Below are 19,232 nucleotides of genomic sequence, written 5' to 3' on the forward strand. Positions count from 1 at the left end.
AACACAAAGGTCAGCTGTAGGCGGGTGGGAGGGAGGGGGGGGAGAAGGGGAAGGCTGAAGATCCTGTGCATAGGGGCTCATAGGTGCAAATCCATCCCTGGTGTGCACAGCTTGGCCCATCTGTGACCACTAGGCAAGACTGCCTACACCCCAGTCCCTTACAGATGCAGGGGACAACTGAATCATATATTTGTTAGATTATTTCTCATTTAGTATCTTTATTAATGAGCTAGTAGAGGGAATAAAATGCACAGTAATGAAATTATTTTACAGAGGATACTAAACCATGAGGTATGTAGTTGCAAACACCAGTGATCACTAAGATATAATACAAAAGGACTCAGAGAGTTTAGAAATATGGATTGAAAGCAAGCAAGTAAAAAAGATTGAAGTTGAAAAACTGCAAAATTGCAAACTAATCCGTTGGGGATCAATAATAAAAATCACAGCTATTCCAAGACATCAACAAAAACATGGCTCTAGAAATTATTTTGGGGAAGTTCTATGGCCTATAATATACAAGAGATCAGCCTAAATGATCACAAAGGTCTCTTCTGGCCTTAAATCTATGAATCTATAATATTTAGGAGCTCATTTATAAGCAACTTTTACTTAATCAGTTATGCACATAGATTAAAATTAAAAGTTATACAAAAGGTCACAACAAAAAATTATTTTGAAACATTTGAGGAATGGGAACCTGGGCAATGAAAACAATACCTTGACCTTCTATAATTAACAGCTTTATTGGAAACAATTCTAAAACATAATTAGGACTTGATGAATATATGCTGTAGATGATTTTCAAATAAAGTACGAGCAAGCTAATATTCAGAACATTATTGCTTAGATTGTTTTTATATAAGTTAATATGTTGCCTAGGCAAAGTTCAGCACTCAGGTTCCACAGCACAATTTCACTGATTGAAAGCAAGTGGGAGAAGAATGTGGCTTATCTGTATACAGTACAATACAGTATACTGTATACAGTACAATGATATTACATTTAAAAGAGATTCAGTCTTCTGTAATGATGTGGGCTTGATTCTGCAAGATACTGAACAGTTCCTGTGGGGGAACTTAGAGAACTCAACACTTCTATGTAATCATATTTTATATAGTATATCAACACCTATTCTATTTTAGTTCTAATTACACGTTTGTTACCATAATATCTGTACAGCCCAGTTGGTGCTGATAAAAGCTCAATTTCCATTGACAGAGATAAAAACTGAGGGCACACAGCATCTCTAAGAAAGACCACAACTCTGGGCTCTTTGGAAGGAGGAATCTGGGGTTGGATGGTGTATCATTTTTTAATAATTGGAGCTGGCTGTATGTAAAATGAACAGTGAATGGCTTGAAGGGATTTACCCACTGTCACTGCTTTTAAATAATACTATGACCTTGCACTAACACTAACGAATGAATGGCAATTATAATAACATGCATGTTGCACCTTTCATCCAGAAGATTTCCCGAAGACTAGAACAACTGGATGTACACATAATAAACTTTATAAACTGCATACCATGATTTTTATGTCTATTTTTTATTATATTGTTTTTAACAAACAGCTCTACAGGGGACATTCAAGCATGTCCCTCAGTGCATGTGTCTGTCAAGTCAAGCTTTTCTCGGAAGAGTAACACAGCATAAAGCTAGATTGTGCCTGGCCATAACATGGAGGAACAGTAGTGGAGGAGGGAGCAAGGAGAGTTTTCTCCCCTTCTGTGTTCCACGTAAGGACCAGACATTATTGCAATCCCCACCTACTGTCATGGAGGCATACAGTGCCCCAAAGGCCTGGGGAAGCATATGAGGGAGATGAAGCCATAACAATGGCCCTATCTTCACACTGGCTGACAGAGTGAGACCACCATATTATAGGGCAGAGATTAAAAAAGGATGGCATTATGGTTAAAATGCTAAACTAGTATTTAGGAGATCTGGGTTCATTTCTCTTCTCTGGCAAAGATTTCCTGTGTGACATTGGAAAAGTTACTTAATCTCTCTGTGGTCTTGGAGCACACACTCCCTCTTACTATGTATATGTACAATGCCTAGTACAATGAGATTGGGAGCTGTAGATGGTACTGCAATAGAAATAATTGATAATCTCAATGCACTGGGGTGCTTATGAGGCAGAATGTCTTCCAGCGTCCCCCCAGGGTACTCTAGTTCTACATTGCCCCTCACTCTGGGTGTATCTCTAAGGGTATAGATTCTAAGGACAGAAAGGACCATTGTGATCATCTAGTTTTACTTCCTATATGACACAGGCCATAAAACTTCCCCCAAACAATACCTAGACCATCTCTTTTACAAAACATGCAATCATGATTTAGTGATAGAGACCATGGTGGTTGGTAAATTGTTCCAATGATTAATTACCCCCATGGTTAAAAAATTATGCCTTCTTTCCAGTCTGAATTTGTTTAGCTTCACCTTCCAGCCATTGAATAGTGTTACACCTTTCCCTGCTAGAAAGGTAGTTACTTATAGGCTGTAATCAAGTCATCCCTTAACCTTCTGTTTGTTAAACTAAATCAAATGACCTCTGTAAGTCTATCACTATAACATATGTTTTCTAATTCTTTAACTTTTCTCATTGCTCTTTTATGGACCTTCTCTCATTTATCAACATCCTTCGTGAATTGTAGAACCAGAACTGGAAGCAGTGGGCATAGTACCAAATACGGAAGTAAAATAATCTCTCTGATCCTCAAGATTCCACTGTTTATGCATCCAAGGATTGCATTGCCCTTTTGGCCACAGCACTGCATAGGCAGTTCATGTTCAGTCAATTATCCATCATGACCATCAAATCTTTTTCAGAGTCACTACTTTTTCAGAGTCACTGCTTCCTAGGATAGCCCCCCCCCCCCCCCCACCCAGTCTGCAAGGATGGTTTATATTCTTTGTTCCTAAATGTAGCATTTACATTTGGCCACATTAAAACGCATAGTGTTTGCTAGTGCCCAGCTTACTAAGAAATCCAGATTGCTTTATATCAATGATCTGTCCTTTTCATTACCACTTCCCCAATTTTTATGTCATTTGCAAAATTTATCAGTGAAGATTTTATGTTTTCTTCCAAGGCATGGTTGCAGAGTAAATTGATTATATAGGTCTATTGGACTACAGGTCTGGAATATCCACATATGGATATGCAGCTGATAATATTCCAGATCTTTGAGTAAGGTAGCATCTGTGGAGTGCTGGGTTGCATCCCTAGGATGTAATCTAACCCCCACAAAGCCCTGTTTAGTTCCTCACCTTGGCTTTGGCCTTAAAGGCAAAGACGCAATATTCCTTCTAGAAATTAAATATATTCATTGTAGTTTCTCCACATATTTAGATTTTAGTGCTGCTGGTGTTGAATGAATGTAACCGAATATAGAAAATATTTTCTTCTTCCAGCTATGTTGAATGGATGCTTTACTCTAGCAGAGGAGGTTGTGAAACTGAATCTGATTGTAATAAGTAGAACCTTAAATAACTGTTGAATATGTTGTGGTCAAATTTATAAAATCACAAGCATAATGGACTCATATTGGTGCCTCCAAAATAATTGAATTTTTTAATTGAATTACAGTGTTGCTGTAAAACCACTTTTATTTAAGTATAAGAAGAACTACCCTTCTTAGAGATAAAGAATATTAATTGGCAGGGTTTGAAGAACATAAAGGATAACAGCAAACAACACACAGTCAATAAATAATCACTGTATATGTTTATCATCACAAAAGAAGATCAATATAAAAATTATAGTTGTTACTGAAATGCCTGGAAATGCAGAATTATGACTAGTATTTAATTGTATCAAAGCAACACTAGTACCTTTGTACTTATACACAGAGGGCTTGACTAAGCCCTGTGAAATCTTGGCTTCCATCAGCAAGTTCTAATCATATTGCCAATGGCTGGGACAGACATGGAGCCAGGGATCTTGCTCGCAGAGGATCAGAGAGCTCCAAGGCGTCTCTCACTAACCTATGTACACTCAAGTTCAGGACATTCCCATACCTGTTAGCCCAGCCCCCATGAGTGGAATGAGATGTCTAGGAGCCATGCATCTTTTGAATTAAGTTTTCTTTTCTACCTACTTTTAGGTAATAACGGGAGTATATGCCCCCAAATAACATAGATGTTGCAGATTTGGTTCATTCCTGCTCTTAACTAAGGCTCTTCAGTTTCCATTTCCTGATCATTTACTCTTTCTTACCTATCTGTTGATGTAATGTAGCTATCATAAGCAAGCCATACCAAAAGTAAACTTTAAAGGTTCTGAAAAGTTCCAGAGGGGTAGCCTTGTTAGTCTGTATACAGCAAAAGCAACGAGAGTCCTGTAGCACCTTAAAGACTAACAAATGCCCACAGAAATGTGTTAGTCTTTAAGGTGCTGCTGGACTCTCGTTGTTTTTAAAAGGTTCTAATATCCAAAGTGGCATATCTGTGGTTACATGCTACTTAGCATGTACATTTGCTTGCATGTACAAATGAAAAACTTTCCATGTGTAAATCCCATTTTCATGCTCATATAAAGCCCAAATTAACCCAACATTGGTCTGATTCTCCAGTGCTTTGCACCCTGTATAGTCACTTATACTTATGCAAAATAGGTCTAAAATGCTTCCAAATCAAAATTCTATGCTCCTTTTCATTAATGGCAACATTTCCCTTCACTTTGTTCTGCATTTGAATAGATATACAGGACTTCACAAGTTTAAAGATGGTGGAAATCTGGGCTTAAATGGATTTTGCTTATTTAACTTCTATCATTTGCAGGCACAAGTGAGTTAGCACCACAATCCTGCTGATTTGCTCTCAGACACATGTATGCCCAAATGAATGCCCAAAGAGTCCCCTTACAAAATGTGGCTAAGAATATTTTCATATCATTGATGGACCTGACTCACCATTCTGTTATATGTCCTATTTTATGCCAGCTTAATTCTAGTCTATGATAAATCAATTTTGATTCAAAATAACAGTGAGAATTAAGTTTCTCATCCAAAATTAACATTAATAACTTTGGAAGGGAGTATAATTAATATACTTTTATTAAGAGTTTTGTTATCAAATTAAATTACTTTTTCACAGATCAACTTAAAAACAGAGGATTAAAAATTGACAATGAGAGGTGTGCTACTAAAAGAAAGCATAAAACACAATATTATATCAAAGTAAGTCATTAATTATTATTAGTAATAATAGTATCCCAAACTGTTGCCAACATTCTACTTTTTAGACATCATTTTGTGATGTGGCATGGTTAGCACAAACTTTTATTTATAATAATTAAACATTTGAAACAAGGTTCTACCTCTAGTTGCGTGTCATGAAGTTCATATTTTTGCATAAATCATACAACCAAAGGACATGATTTGGCTTTGTCATATAATTTACACAAAAATGGTGTACAATATCCCACCATTCCAGAATCAGCAAGTATCTTTAAAAAAAAAGGTCAGAATATAAAGCTTTGATTCTCTTTTTTAAAAGGGCCACAGAAATTACTAACTAGAGCTGTATGAAAGATTTGTTATAGATAATTAGTAAAGATTCACTAAATACATAGTAGGGGTTCTCAGAAATGTCTGCAAATGAGTCAAAAAAAAGTCAGCTGGTACATGGACAGTAACAATTTCCCAGCTCCTGCATGTTTCCTGTTCCCATTTGTATGGATTTGTGGAGCATTGTCCCTTACCATTTGGCTCCTTGAAATATCTAGCTGATTCTCTGATAAACCCTGCAAACGGAGCTTTTGTGGTACACATAAAATGATCCAATCATATCAATTATTTAAAAGATTCTATCACTACATACAAATGCAACATATGCCACTAAATTAGGATGCACTAAATTACAATGGTCATTTTGATAGGACCTATACCATGGAAATGATTTAGCCTAAAGATAGTGACTGTCAAAATGACTGCTTAAGTTGGACAATCAGCGCTGACACTATAGACAACAAGAATGGGCATTGTCCCAGGCTTAGATTTAGCTCAGTTTCCAAGAAAGTATGCTGAGTGCTTGTGAACCTGTTCAGTTTTCCAGACAGTACCAGAGGGACCAAACAAGAGAATAGCAGCGGGCAAAGTGCTTCTTGGATGCACTGACACATAGTGTTCTAGGATGATGTCATTGGGAGATTAGCACATGATAAATCCAACCAGGAGCATGAATGCAATTATTATGAAATGTCAGCCCTCAGCTAGCCAGTGGTAACAAAAGTGCTGTAATGATGGACCAGATGCTTGTTGCTAGCTTCATCTCCTGCCTGCTTCTGTCAAGCATTTCAATTGCTTTCCTCAGCCAGCTGGCAAGATAATTAATAGAACACAAAATATCAGGGGACAGAGGGTAGACTGGAAAAACAGCATTGGGGTACTTAAAATCTGAGTCTGGTCAAACAGTAGCTGGGGAGGTAAGTTGTAAATTATATAAGCTGGGAAAGGAGGGAATATTTCTGGGAAGCGGGGGAGTTTGGACTCAACATAGAATTGTGCTCTACCCACCCACCTGCTATCAGAATCTGGCTTTCATTCCTAGCATGGGTGTCTCAGCAGGTCTGCAAAACTATTAGGAATTCCACAAAAAGGTTTTTCTATCCCCAACTGTTTTCTTCCTCCATGTACTACAGGAACAGAAGCAGTGCAGTGAGACCAGTGGTGCAACGTGTAAAAAGAGCAGAAGTCAGTAGAATCTCCCACAGAGACTGCAAAGCCCTGACCAAACATGTTGGGCTAGGCCCTCACCTGGTGTAAATTAGAATAACTTCAATGGCACTATGCTGGTTCATGCCAGCTGAGGAGCTGGCCAAAGTTTTAACTTAAGTAGTCCATTTAGCATTGTTGACTCAACAATGATTGATGGCTGCCTTGATTGCACTGCTAGCATAGGCTCCAGGGCTGTAGCTGTGTAACCAGCTGGTGCATTACATGTCCCCCTTTGTACCAACCCAAAGGTGATATGAGCTGTTATAGCTGCTGGCTGCATGCTCTTGGCTCTTTACTTCAAGCTGTAGTAACTCATACTTTTAGTTCTGAGGTCCTCAATTCAATCCCTGATATGAAAGCTTCACTCAGACAGTAAGATAAGGTATGAATGGCTTCATCAGCCAAAATTGCACTCAGTCACTGTGCATCAAACATTTATGTCAAAAAATGAATTGTCACGTGGATGAACTACCCCGTTGCAAATACAAGTGTTCCAAACAAAGAACTCATGCAAGTGATGTGCCTGCAAAAGGTACAGTTGCTCAGCTTAGATGATTATAAATTAATTCAACAAACAGATAGATTTTTTCTTCCTGAAGGACTAAAAGATTGAGAGGTGTGTGAAAAAACAGGCAAGTAACATTATGTTGATTTCAACAGTGTAACTACTGTAAGTGACTTTTTTTGTTCTCAAAATTGTGTATGTTTCTAAAGTAGTAAAATTATTTAAAATCTTTCTAGGTTCAACATAGTTTGTAACTGTTCAGTAAATAGCTGGATCCAGATTCTGACCCCCTTACTCATGCTGAGTGGTAATTAACTAAAATAAGTAGCTCCTCTCATTTCAGTGACACTACCTACAAAGTTACATGCTATAGAGCAGGGATAACCAAACTGTGGCTCATGAGCCACATGCAGCTCTTTTACAATTAAAGTGTAGCTCACGGAGTTCCCGATGAACCCCACATTCTCCGCCTAACATACTGGGATGGGGAGCTCGGAGCTTCTGCCCTGCGATGAGGTGGTGGGGATAGAGGATTCTGCCCAGAGGGGTGAGGAGTCAGTAAGTTTGGCCACCCCTGCTATATATCAAATTATGGCCCTAAATAATTACCATCAAGTTTGCGGACGACACTAAGCTGGGGGGAGTGGTAGATACTCTGGAAGGTAGGGATAGGATACGGAAGGACCTAAACAAACTGGAGGATTGGACCAAAAGAAATCTAATGAGGTTCAACAAAGATAAGTGCAGAGTCCTCCACTTAGGAAGGAAGAATCCCATGCACAGCTATAGACTGGGGACCGACGAGCTAGGCAGCAGCTCTGCAGAAAAGGACCTGGGGGTAACAGTGGATAAAAAGCTGGATATGAGTCAGCAGTGTGCCCTGGTTGTCAAGAAGGCTAATAGCATATTGGGCTGTATTAGGAGCATTGCCAGCAGGTCACAGGAAGTGATTATTCCCCTCTATTTGGCATTGGTGAGGCCGCATTTAGAATATTGTGTCCAGTTTTGGGCCCCCCACTACAAAAAGGATGTGGACAAGTTGGAGAGAGTGCAGCGGAGGGCAACAAAAATGATTAGGGGGCTGGAGCACAGGACTTATGAGGAGAGGCTGAGGGAACTGGACTTGTTTAGTCTGCAAAAGAGAAGAGTGAGGGGGGATTTGATAGCGGCCTTTAACTACCTGAAAGGGGGTTCCAGGGAGGATGGGGCTAGGCTGTTCTCAGTGGTGGCAGATGACAGAACAAGGAGCAATGGTCTCAAGTTGCAGGGGGAGGTCTAGGTTGGACATTAGGAAAAAGTTTTTCACTAGGAGGGTGGTGAAGCACTGGAATGGGTTACCTAGGGAGGTGGTGGAATCTCCATCCTTAGAGGTTTTTAAGCTGAGGCTTGACAAAGCCCTGGCAGGGATGATATAGCTGAAGTTAGTCCTGCTTTGAGCAGGGGGTTGGGCTAGATGACCTTCTGAGGTCCCTTCCAACTCTAATATTCTATGATTCTATGATCTTGTGGTCTTAAGTTTTAATTTAATAATTTACAGCACCAACTCTAAAGTCATCTATACAGGATAGTATGTGACTGAACTAATTTCTTTACATATTTATTTCTCTTATGCTTCAGACCTGTAGATTTGTGGATCAAAAAAGAAACATTCTTTAAAATGTGCTCATTAAAAGGACATTTTTAAAGTACATAAAACTAAAAAAGATCTCTGAGAGTTCTTTAATTAACTCCTGATCTCTAAGTACATGAAACTCAGGTGACGGAAGGGATCTTTTGTCTAACTGAATGATGGGTTTTAGACAGGAATTTTAAATACTCTTTCGAGTTGCTTTTCTTTCTGTTTGCTTTATGGCTTTGAATATATAACTTCCAAAATTGTCTAGTTTGTTTTCTCTGTGTGACAAAGATAAAATGTTTGTTCATTTGCTTTAAACACAAGATCTAATGTTTGGAGTCTATGCAATCAATCTAGTTACAAGAGAAACTCAGAGACATACAGCATATAAACACAAGCATAAATCTATTTCAGATGTCACACCTTCTTAAGAGTATGATTTGCATGTATTGAATGTATTCTTTTCAGTATTTTCTCACTTAATAAAACATTACAGAGCTGAAAAAATAGCAATGAATTTGGCATTGAATTAGTAATACATACTATCCTCTTTCAAATCCTTCTTTAAGACCACTTTTTCCATGGTTTCTTTAAGAAATTACCTAACAAATAATGGACATGTTGAAATCCAGAGAGAAGGTGATGAGGTAACATTTACGATGAACATGGCTACAACAACACTGCAAAAAACATCATGAAGTCCAATCAGGTAAAGTGATATTTATTATTTTTTTTTTAAATTTATTGTATCTCTTCCCCTTAATCTTTGCAAGCAGCCTATCTTCTTAGAGCTAGATTCATAAAAGGCTTTAGGTACCTAACTCCCACCTTACGCACCTAAATCCACAATTTAGATGCCACTGGCATTCACAAAACCTTCCCTCAGTAATCACCTAATCCCTGAGGTGCCTAAATTTCCAGTGTTACAGTCCCCTAGGTGCCAAGTTTCTGCATCTGGGCACATGCAGAGCTTCCTCAGTATAGGTGCCCAGTGCCTATCCCATACCTAAGTCCCAATAGGATCTTGAAATTAGGTATTGTTCCACCTACTTGACCTGCAGGGCCCAATCCAATAGGCATTTTCAGAAAATGCCTAATTCCATTCAAAACAGCCAACTAGGAACTTAGCAAGGATGTGGGAAGCAGGGAATTGAACAGAGGTCTTCTATCTCTCAGGAGGCTGCACTAACCACTGGGTTATGCAATATCCCAGCATGGTTTTCTCTCAGTCTCTCCTGTTGAAGCTGTTCCACCATTCCACTAATTAAAGATGCATTGGGCAAGAGAAAACATGAGAATGACATCCCTGTGGATACCAACACCCGAAGAATGGGAGACAAAGCTTCAAATCTTTCTCCTCACCACTCAGAAGGGGGACTTGACCCAGGCTCTCACACCTTTCTGCCCATTTTGTGGGGAGTTGGGTAGGTACTACCACCCTTCTCACAAGCAATGGCTTAGGTGCCTGACTACAGGAGAAAGTTCCTAGCTGTGATAGTCACTGGAGCTATGTCAATCTGCAGCAGTTTTAGGATATGGTCCTACAGGTTTTGGATGAGGGACTGTGTCATCCTGTGTGTGTAGACAGTGCCTAGCATATTGTGGCTCCTACAACTAATAATTAAGAAAACAATGCCTGGAGAGAGACAAAAAAAAAGCTTTCTTTTGAAGTTCCTGTAAATATTTATATGTCAAGACAAAATGTCTACAACTATTTGCTTTTCAGATTCAAAATAATTGATATGGCATTTATTGAATTAGGGAGGCACCTGGAAACATAAGCACAAGACTAGGAATCAAACAGTTCTAAGTTCTGATTCTGGCTCGGTCATTGAAATGGCAAAGAATCATTTTCTTTGCCAGGCTCAAATTATAGGGGTTCATAATTAAGTTAATAACTGCAAAAGGTACTTTTCCACCCTTATCTTCCAATTATCTGAGTGCCTCACAATCTTTAATTATTTATACATTAGATACTATTTCTTTGTCACTATTCCAGTGATCTGATAAGAAGCACTAAAAACAGATATTCTTTGGTCCTATATTTTAAGACTGTCACACTGGCTAGATTGGGGTGGGGGGGGGGGCATTTATTATATTATTTAACATCAATATGTCAAAATCATAATAATTCATATGAGATATGACGTGTCAGGTACTGTTAGAAAGGCTATAATGTGCTAAGCAAGATGATGATGTTTATGTTCATGTGTTATATGTGTAATGGAAGTTATGGATATGTTTGATACGTCTGTATTTCAAATTGTGCTATGTCTGGGCGACACCACAGACAGGATGGCTGCAGCACCAGCCTGCTTAATGACCCATTAAGGAAATTCATAGGTACAGGGGGCCCAGGGAGAGAAGCCAGGGATCTACCTGATGAGTCACCAGGACTTACTCATGTGACCCTGGACTCCATCTTATTCCTATAAATCTCCACAAGCAGCATGGAAAAGGCCAAAGGATGTAAAAGGCAGCTGCACCACATCCATTTTGTCTTCAGTCGTCACCTTTCACCCTCCTCTGGATCAACTCATGTACAGCTGAACTGAACTTAAGCTGTGAAATGAAGGACTGAGACCCATCCAGGTACTGGATGTATACCAGAGGAACTATACAATCCTGCAAACTCCACAATTCTATTAGAAACCTGATACAAATAACTGGAAAGTCCATATATATGTATGTGATTGCTTTAATCCTTTAATATTTCTCTTATAGTTTGTGTCTTTTTTTTTATAATAAACTTTTAGTTTTAGTTACTAAAGGATTGGCTGGCAGCGTGGTATTTTGGGTAAGATCCAAACTTATATTGATCTGGTACTGTGATTGACCCTTTGGGGTCAGGAGAAACCTTTTTGGTAAAGAGCATAGAGTTTTAAATAACTGGTCTCTTTACTCGACCTAGTGGCTGATTGGGAGCCAGGGACTGAAATGCTGTGAAGGGTGCTGTGTATATTTTTATGTTAGCTTCTTGATAACCGGTGTGGGGAATCAGAAGCATTGTTTGTGGCTTGTTGGGAAGTCTGACTTCAGTGTCACCCACCAGTGCTAGGAGAATCTGCTCTCCTTTTGCAGCCTGCCCTGACCTTGGAATTTTCAGGTGGCTACCCGAGGCACGGACGGGTCACAAAGACCAAATGCCATTTTCTCCACAAGTAATAATTTATAGCGAAACAAGGTTGTGCCATTATAGACATGTTTTGTCTGTTTGAAAAAAATTCACATGTACTCCAGCAGCTAGCTAAGAAAAATATTCAGCCACAATAATAAAAAGGAATAAATAGTTCTGCATGATCCACAATTAGTCACCAAGTAAAAGAACATAAAAAAAACACACCCAGTTTAGCAGATCTTAAAATACAAATCTCAAAATAAGTATCTGGACAAAATATACAAGTGTGTTAATATATATTGAGCTTAACAAATACCAAGAAAGGGGTAGAATGTCATGTTCTAATCAGCCTGGGTAAGGGTCAGGATCAAAGATGACCAATACATCCAATTCATCCAATCTTTGAAGATTTTTTTTTGAGTCATTGATTTTTTGTGACAATTCAAATGGTGATGTAAATATATTCTAAAGTTAACAGGAATTGAGTAGATGCTCTATCTTTTAAATATATTTTGAGTTAGTGAGAGTTTTTTGAGCAGACAAGCACTGGGGTTGCTAAAAAGGTTGACCAGTCCTCTACAGCAGTTGATTTTTTTTTGGTTGTTATTTTTGCTTTTTTTCATTTAAGATTTTTCTTGTAGCACTGAACAAGGAACGTTATTCGAATAAGAGGAACAGTACTGTCCCTCAGTACTACTCTCTTTTTCTTGTTTGCTTCACTGTAGAGAATCTGTGTCAAACCTTCTCCAGACTCACGAGTGCCTGGCATCCTGATACTGATTTAAAGATATAGCACTCATATCCTCATTGTCTCCAATGGCAAAATAAACAGAGTTGGCAGTCCCAAAAGCCATACTTGCCTAAAATATTCCAAATTTGTGTTTTTTCTAACAAATAAAAAATACAGAAATATTCAAGAGGGCTAAGAAATGCAATATCAAATAAAACAGGTTTTCAGGCTAACCCCCTTGTTTTTGTCATTTGACACTTCGTTGTTCTAGGAGCTAATTACCTTAAGGGGTGTGTTGCACTGGTGCTCAGGAGAGGGAACTTGTGCAAGAATCCCACCATGGCCTCTTGCACATCAATCACTGTGAGCTCCTGCCCCTGACAAGCACGTCTTCCGAAAAGGGACAGGGCTGGTGAACTTGGTGAAGCAGATTGCTCCATCTAGTGGAATGAGCGATCATTGTCCATCCTTACATACAGTGAGAAGCCTTGCTCTGCTGGTTCCTCGCATGTGCTAAAGGCGCAGTCTAGCTCTTAGTGTTTTCCATACCAGTCTAAACTGAAAGAAACAGGTTATTGTATCATTTGCATCAAAGGCTAAGAAGACTAGCCATTTTATACCCATATCTTTAAGAAAAGAGAACGGATGAAGGATTGAAATAATTTTGTTGTAGCTGATTGTATATTTACTGACTGATTCAATAAATTTCATTATATTTCCTTGATCATTCTTTAATATTAGTGTTTCACAGCAATTTCTGTTGGCCTGAATTATGAGGCCTAAATGTGCCTATAGATGTATATGTATATATGTATATGGGTAGGATTGCCACCTGACCAGTTTTTGTACTACCTTTCCACTTAAAAGTTTTAATGTGCTGAGTGTGTTTTCACTTGAGACACTTAAGAGCACTTCACAATCCATACATCTCTTGCCCAAACTATAGCTCCATGGTACCATGAGGTAAGAAAAATGATAAAATAACATAAAACATGCATTTTTTTAAAGGTGTAAAAATCATTCTCTAAAACATTTTATTAGTAATTAGCTATAGTCAGCATTAGGACCCTTTCTGTTGCTGGTGGGAGTGGTGGCCAGTAGCCAGGTTTTTCTATATCTTCTCAGAGAAGACAATTGTACTATTAAGCCAGGAAGTTCTATGTACAGAGTTGATACAAGATGTGGCCTATTTGTGTTGAGGAATGACCACAACACGATAAACTCCTGTCATAGAGATACAATTAGGCTATCTAGAAAGTTGTTGGAAGCCAGTTGCCTGTTTCTTGCTGTTTCATCTTAGTGAGGCTTCAAAAAAGCACACAATGTGGATTAAAAAGCAGAGGACTAGGAAAGAGAATATAAAGGGTTAATTAAGATTCAGAAGAAAGAATTAGAGGTCATGGATTTAAAAACTGGTTAAGTAAGAGTTTGAAAAAAATAATTTATATGGAATATGAACTATTGGATAAATTCAGTTGGGAGTTTAAACAAGATGTGAAGGCTACTGAGAAATTGATAACAAGTATAATTAGTGAAACATTTCATATCTCTTTACAAACAAGACATGGAGGCTACATCTACACTGCCAGTGGCACCGCTGGCAGTACAGGATCAATTTTGCGGGTTTGATTGAGTGGCAGTAAAGACTCACTCAATCAAACCCAGACATCGACTCTGTAAATCCATCCCAGAAAGTAGCGTAGCGCTGCATTGACGGGAGGGCATTTCCCATCAGCACAGAGCAGTGGAAACCGCGGTAAGTAGACATTAGGAAGTCGATGGGAGATATGCAAGTTACTGTACATAGCTTACATATCTCCCATCGACTACAACCAAAATCCATGGCTAGTGTAGACCAGGCCTAAGAAGTGCTTTGAAAAAGAAGAAATTAAATGTCTTGTGGTTCCCAGGTGGTCTGAAGGGGATGACATTAGACATTTTGTTATAAACATGTTCAATATGGATTCAGAAGCAGAAATGAAAGAAAGAGCACAACAAAAAAACAAGCTACTTGTTATGTTCAAAATGTCAGAGCTTATGTCATATGAAACTATGGCCAGTGTTATACAGGACGTTCGACTAGATTATCATACTGGCCCCTTCTGAATTTATAAATTATGAATAATGTATGAATCTGTATGCTGACCAATTTCTTGTAAACGTCGAAGAAAAGTCTTCAGAAGGGATTTTAAGTAGGAGAGAGTCATAAGACTAATAGGTCAGCTAAGTAAGGTGTCCTAAGTATAAGGAAGTAGAGAAAAAAGCAAAAAAAATATATATATATATGGAGATAAAGGACAAATAGGCAGTTGAGGCTGGCATCATTGGCAGAGTGGGGAAGGTGGGAATGGGTGGCAGTGTGATAAAAGACAAGAGTGGATGAGTAGGGAGGGGCAGAATTGAGAAGTGGCTTGAAGATGAGGACAAGAAGATTGAACACAATACAGTTTTGAACATGATACAATTTCCTTAATCTAAAGTAAAAGTTATTCACGCTGAAAGTATATAAGAATAAAAATTATGCAGTTTTTATATAGGACTTTTTTATCACTAGAGCTCAAAGAACTTTACAAAGGAGGTCAGAATAATTATCCCTACTTTACCAATGGGAGAACTGAGGCACAGAAAAATGCTGTGATTTGGCTAAAGTCACTCAGCAGGCTTGCGGCAGAGCCTGAAAAAAAAAAAGGTCTCCTGAGCTCAGTGCAATACTCTATCCATTGGAATATATGGAAACAAATATAACTGGGCGAGACTCCTACATTGCTGAAACAATCTCAGATCAGTTCTAATATCTCAGTTAAAACAATTGGATTATTCTATATTCTAAATATAGAAGCTGCATTCTTATTTTAGCAATCGAAAAGTATCATAAAGCAATCATTACTTTTATGATTCTTTTTCCTAGACATTGTTTTTCAATGCAGCACAATCTAATAATTGGTTTGCCCTACGATTCCTTTTTCCAGAAAGTGTAATTTTGCAAGGCAGTATTAGAGACTTTGGGGATCCTTCAAATATCAATATGTTTCACCAGACACTTTTTTTTTTCCTTTTGAGAAACAAAGAAAATGCAATATTATTGAGAGTCACCAAATTTTGTTGAATTAAATCCATAAGTACTTAGATTTTGGGAGAAATGGTGGTGTTAATTGTGGTGCAATTCTTTTTAGCAGCCTTTTGTAATACCTTACAAAAATATGTGCAAAATAGTCTTTTGCATACCTAAGTAAAAAGCTTGATGGTGAATTCCTGACCCCATTGAAGTTTTGCCATTGGGCTGGGATTTAAGTCTCTATGATTGGATCATTTCTTAGATGCACATATCTTGCCTTCAAAATGTACCTAAGGAAGCAAAACCAATGCATTCCCTGGTGTCAGAAACATGACCGGTAAGTTAAAATGTCTCTCTGGTTTCCCTCCCAAACATTGAGAGCTCTATGGTTTTGTTGTGAAAGTTTCATATCTTCATATGCACAATACAAAGGCATATAGATAAATGTTAATGAATATCACAGTGCTTATGTACAAATTACTCCAAAAGAATCATGGCTTTTATACAATATTGTGTGACGATATTAGTTTGAGAAGCAAAACACAGAGGTATCATTTGAGATTTCCCTTTAAATTGGACTTCTCCGGTGAATAAAGATGGGGTGGCGTCACTCCCAGTGACATCTTCACAGCAACCCCATCCTCATTTTCTCATAAAATGAAAACATTTCATGGTTAACAAAATTGTTATTTTAATTAAAACGAATTAAAATGTAAGCCTTAAAAATGACATTTAGATTCATAGGTGAATGTAAAATATCAATTTTAAAACTGCTTTTTAAATATCATTCATAGTCCAATGGTGACAAGTGTCGTCATGTGCTATTTTCCTTGCAATAATCCCTGTGGACAAAATACTTGTGTACAGTTTCATCATTTATCTACCTGGGAACTGAATTATTGCTACCTGGGAACTATTATTAGTGCCACAGTTAAAAAGGCACAAAGGTTAATATTATTCTTTAATCATATCACTGATGTGCCAGATCCTGTTACATTATATTCAGTATGACATCACATGACCTACATTACATAGCTTCAGCAGGCAATTTATTTTATGATGCCTGGCAGCTTAAAAATCCAATAACATTCTGTCCTTGATGATTCAGATGTCGTTTCTTTGCAATACATTATTTTCAACAAAATACTCAGTCTCCTAGACATGCACAATTTTTTACAAATCTGCTTTGATTAAGTAGCGAAGACAGAGTTCAGATTAGGTTTCTAAATGCTGCTTTCAGTCTGCAGAAGACTTTAGGTATCTAATTAATAAAGCTGTACAGATAAAAATAGGAATACTAATTAGAAAGCAGGCTGTTTGGAAAAGTAACAATTTTGACAAAGACAAATATTGCTCAGAACAACATATTACAAGAGTTAACCTTTTGGGGTCAAAATTCATTTTACATTTCTCAAACTAAGTCAGCTTTCGCACCTGCTGAGGTAGAGCAGGCACTGCGTGTGCATGCCAGATGCACATCTACCAAAACAATTGCTGTATGCCCAACTCACCAAAGGAGAAAGGAAACAGGGAGGCCAAAAGAAATGCTCCCTCAAAGACACCCTCAAGACCAACATCAAGAGATGTAGAATCGAAACTACACAGTGGGAGAGAGTAACCCAAGACAGGGCAAACTGGCAAAGAATTGTCAGAGAAGGAACAACCACTTTTTAAAAAAATCGTCTTGCCCTGGTTGCAACACCAGCAAAGAAAGGACAGACAACTGTCATGCAGCAAAACTTGGCTCAACCTTGCCTTCCAACACCACCCAAAACGTCTGCCAATGCATCTGCAGCTCAAGGATCAGATTCCTCAGTCACCAAAGGACTCATATACAATAAAACCTGTGAAAGAGATCATCCCCAACTCTGAAGGATCGCCGATGATGTTCCATTCTCATACTATCTGGCCCTGAAAATAAACCTGGCATTGGGTTGATGCTTCCTATTCCATTGAAACTTATACATCCTATATTTAAAAGCCACCTTACTAACTTTGTTTTAGTTCCCTAGGCACCAGTTATGAGTGGAGGGATTATTTTTCTTTGTCTGTATACCACACCTGTGAGATCCTGGATCAAGCTCTAATAATTTTTCTGTAGCAAAAGTCCACCCAGTGATTCCCATAAGTCTTCAGTTAATAATTTCCCCATGATTTTACATGCCTAATTGCATGAATGTCCTCTTCCTTATTTCTATTTCTTAACTCCTTACATTGCATAGTGGTTGCCTTTAGCGCTGAAATTTCAGGTTACCCTTTTATCTTACATAGAAATCAATCATGCAGAACTTTGTTGAAGATGCTTCTCTAAATTTATATAAATTACTATCAGTCTTGCTTATAAGCTCATGAAAAAGTTGTAGGTTAGTTAGGCAGAATTTTCCTTCTTCCAAATCCATTCTGGTTAGCAGCTAGAAGATTATTTTATATCAATGCATGCATCTAGCCTCTCTCTTCTTATCAAAATGTTCAGTACTCCAATTCAAGCTTTTCTTCATCTTCTCTTTTTCAAAGAAAATAGATGTAGTTTCTCTTACTTTCTTTTCAGACAAATTCCTGTAATCCCTTTATCATTTGGGTTATCCTTGGCTTACCCCATTTTCATTTAATATTTTCTCCTGTTTTGACCTTTTGGGGGAAAAAAAAGCCCTCACTCATGGGCTCTCCCTTGAGATAGATAGTGTATCTGCAAATTGATATAATTTTTTCTCTATGAAAGGATCTGGCAGGTCTTCATATGCAAAGATGAGCTACATTTCCCAAGTTTGTAATGTGCTGAAGTATTCTGGGTCCCATTAAACTTCTCTGGCTGTCATTATTTAACGAGTACACTGAGTGGATCTCCAAGACCATTCAAACAATTCTGATGACCATATATGTCTGTCGTGCTGCGCAAAAGCTGAGACTCCATCCCTGGGGAGAGGGAAGTTTTAGATTAGCTACTGAAAGTTTATCTCTCTACACTGAATTACAGAAACCATACATATACGTATATATCTATCCCTACTATAGATATAGGCATCTTATATCTTATTATCCTCCAGACATTTAAAGGGCTTCTCTGTATTCCCATTTTATTTTGTATAATCAAATACTGTATAATCTAAAAGTTTCTCTAACTTGACACAGCTGCAATGATATCAAGGGGCCATTATAACACTGAGGAATCAGCATAATGGAGGGTTTCATTTTCCCAGGCCACACTCCTTACATCATCTTTAAACCTCCAAAAGTGATCGTAGCATGATGATGGGTGATCGTAGCATGGCTGACTGTTAGGGATTTATGCTACTTTTCACTAGTGTTATAGCTGCACTATAACTGCACAAAGTGGCTGCAGTCTAGACAGGATCTGAGTTGCTTCCTTTAGAATAAGCACTAGAAATTCTGCACACAACCCAGTGTTCAAAGTAGCTAATTGTCCAATCTGTAATCTGCATCCATAATAGTCAGTCAACTTTTCTGTCATGTCATAATTACTT

The 19,232-nt window shown here is 38.1% G+C and overlaps 1 long non-coding RNA gene across 1 annotated transcript in view; it reads left to right on the forward strand.

The window, feature by feature from the left end:
* The first annotated feature begins 9,438 nt into the window (after window positions 1-9,438).
* Window positions 9,439-19,232, forward strand: part of LOC137161909 (uncharacterized) — a 28,588-nt gene continuing 18,794 nt past the window's right edge. The window contains exon 1 of the long non-coding RNA XR_010922207.1: window positions 9,439-9,556. This is a non-coding gene — a long non-coding RNA (uncharacterized lncRNA). The remainder of the gene's footprint in view (window positions 9,557-19,232) is intronic.

The sequence above is a fragment of the Emydura macquarii genome, unplaced genomic scaffold (assembly GCF_026122565.2).
Source record: "Emydura macquarii macquarii isolate MOO-44397 ecotype Brisbane River unplaced genomic scaffold, CSIRO-AGI_Emac_v2 contig_2406, whole genome shotgun sequence".
Classification (NCBI taxonomy): domain Eukaryota; kingdom Metazoa; phylum Chordata; order Testudines; family Chelidae; genus Emydura; species Emydura macquarii.